This window comes from Triticum aestivum, chromosome 2A (genome assembly GCF_018294505.1).
Source record: "Triticum aestivum cultivar Chinese Spring chromosome 2A, IWGSC CS RefSeq v2.1, whole genome shotgun sequence".
Lineage (NCBI taxonomy): Eukaryota > Viridiplantae > Streptophyta > Magnoliopsida > Poales > Poaceae > Triticum > Triticum aestivum.
The window spans coordinates 26240504-26243501 of record NC_057797.1 but is presented as its reverse complement, the minus strand read 5'-3'; the positions used below and the strand labels follow the sequence as shown (position 1 = coordinate 26243501).

The 2998-nt window shown below is 46.8% G+C and overlaps 1 pseudogene; it reads left to right on the top strand.

Moving 5' to 3' along the window:
- The first annotated feature begins 458 nt into the window (after positions 1-458).
- The window catches only part of LOC123184427 (uncharacterized), a 4156-nt pseudogene continuing 1616 nt past the window's right edge, over positions 459-2998 (top strand).

The window sequence follows — 2998 nt, the reverse complement described above, 5'->3', positions numbered from 1 at the left end:
TAGCTGGCAAGCCGCCTCACTAGCCATGTCACTGCAGGCTCGAGCTCCTTCAAAACAAAGAATGGAATCCTCACATTCCGTCTTTTCGTTCCGTTGGGCACCACTCGTCCGAATGAGCGAGCGACATGAGAATAAAGACGACGACTACGGTTGCAACAATGGTTGATGGCAAGATCAAATCTCAGGCTTGACGCTTCCCCGTCGATGGGTGAGGTGCCGGTGATGACTTCGTCAACCTTGATGCTTTAACTTCGGTCGTATTTTAAATAGACCTTGTATACGAATTCGTGTATGTTTTTTTAGTATAGGCCCACAGACATCCTGTGCCGGAGTTCGGCCCAACTAAACATGAAGCCCTAAATAGGGCCCACCCCCACCATCCGCCTCCTCGGTCACAGACCCACTCCACTCTCCGCTTCACTCGCCACCCCCAAATACCCAAACCCTCGCCGCCGACCATGGCTGGTCCCCGGCAGCCCCCGTTCACCAACGTGGACCCCGCGACGGAGGCCGATCTGCGGAGCAGGGGCCGTGACCCGTGTGAGGTGGACCGATCCACGGAGGAGCTACTCAGCAACATCAGCACCGAGCTCATCCCCGACCTGCCCGCCTCCGACGGACATCATCTTGAACGACGCCCACCTCCGCCCCAAGGCGTCAGCTTTTCCCCCACGCCGCCGACTCGGCGGCCATCGTCACCGCCATCTCCACCGTCCTCGAAGCGCACACGGGACCCATCCCCAACGCCCGTCTCACCAGCAGCCACATGAGCGCCTACCAGGCCCAGCTCGCGCGCTGGCTCCAGCTCCTGGCCACCAAGGGCGTCCAGGAGCTCGCCCTCGTCAACCGCCCGTGGCCGCTCGACGTGCCCCTCCGGGCCGTGCTCTTTGGCATCGCCAGCATCGGCTGCCTCTACACCGGCCTCTGGAAGTTCCAGGACGTGGCAAGGTTACTACCCCGCACCTCCTTCCACCACCTCCGTGAGCTTGGCATCTGTAGCGTAGTCATGGAGGACGGGGACATCGACTTTGTCGTCACCGAGAGCCCCATCTTGGAGACCCTCAGGTCTCAACATCCATGGATGCAACAAGGGGCTGCGCCTTCGCTTCGTCAGCCAGAGTCTCCGGTGCGTCCAAATTTGCAGCTTTGTTCCGGAGGACATCGCCGTGGTGAAGGTTCCTCGCCTCGAGCGGCTCATCCTGGAGGGGTCCCGAGGCAACGCCGGCGGCTTGTGCACCAAGGTCAGGATTGGCGATGCTCCCAAGCTGCACGAGGAATCTTGCAGCCAGGGAACACCATCCTGGTTCTTGGAGATGCGAGACAACATCGTCATGGTGTGTACATCTCCTGTCCGCGGTCTAACAGTTTCTTCAGTTAGCAAAACATCGTCCAATTGTTGGAGGTACAATACTAAATGTGTAATTTTTTTGTTCAATGGGGTTCATTCCAGGCCGGGATAAATGCGAGCCAAGCGCCATGGCCACCAGCGTCAAGTTCCTGAGTCTGAATGTGCGTTTCAGAAGCCACACCCAAGATGGTTATCTCCTTCCTCGGTTGATTTCCCAATTTGGAGGCACTGCACATTATGGTAGTTTTTTTCATTTCATGTTTTGCTTACATTCATACCGGTTTCCAGTATGTCTTATGTGTAGAATGTTTGCGGCAGCAGATCATGTGTTTTCAGCTTCTGATTGATTAATTGTAGATAATGTACTATTATGCAGTTCTCCCAATGTCGATTGCTTTGCTTATTTACCTCTTGTTATAGCGTCTCTCACCATGGTCATATATCATACAACTTGGCAATATTTGTGCTTTCGATGTTGTAAGTGGCATGTGGGGCCCGTTTCTGACTTCAGAATTTACACATGATAAACCAAACACATTGCCACCTACAGTTTTTTGGAGGTCCATGTGGTTTATCATATTACTCTAAACCACGTCACATACTACATAGCGATTTCAGCTGTGAATTTTGCAACTGACACGCAGTGCCAGACTACAGTTTGCAGGTGATCTGTGTGATATTACCACAATGCCATGTTAGTTCTTTGCTACTAGAACCACTAGTAGCAAACGGAGCTTTAAAACCGGTTGGGGGGACCTTTAGTACCGGTTGGTGTTACCAACCGGTACTAAAGGTTTTTTTTTTTGAAAATTTTGAAAATTTTTTTGATTATTTTTTTTTCAATTTTTAATTTTTCTGAATTATTTGGTGAATTAGTCTTTAATCACCTTTCTTAACTGCTCAAGTGTGGATCACTCATTCCAAATCATCTAACATCCCGACCGGTCACCCATCCCTCTCACTACTCCAGCCCGAGCACGCTTAACTTTCGGGTTCTATTCTCCTTCATTTCCAAGTCTGCACTTGTTGTTTTCCTGACAATAGTAAGATGTCAATCCTATTAACCCTCAGGAGTTTAGGTTGAGCATTAAGTCACACATTTCACTGTTTGAGTTTGAAACTATTATTCTAAAAAACAGTAATTATTTAGTAACACTAATATTTCTTGAATAAGTTTGACCATAGTTTGACCACAGTTTGACCAGATTTGACCAAAATTCAAAAAATTGAAATAATTATTTAGTAACACTAATATTCTTGAATAATTATGTAGTAACATTAATACTTCTTGAATAAGTAGTTTGACCAGATTTAACCAATTTTTTTTAAAAAAAAACTGAAATTTGACCATATCTTTTTTTTCCTTTTGGAATTTGAGGATTCTAAAAAATTGCAAACATGCCGTAGGTGGTCTCCATCGGATGCGGATTTTCATGCTGAATTTTTTGATATATTATACGTTTTTTTCCGACGTCGTATGCAAAAGTTATAGCCGTTTTACATTTTCCCTACACTTTTTGCAAAACATGTCCAAATTTAAGTTTTCAAATTTTCCTAACTAGTAGATGTAGTAATATAACTACCTCTCGAAGGATTTTATTTTTTGAAGTTTTTATCATTTTCTTTTGATTTTTTTCAAACTGAAATGGC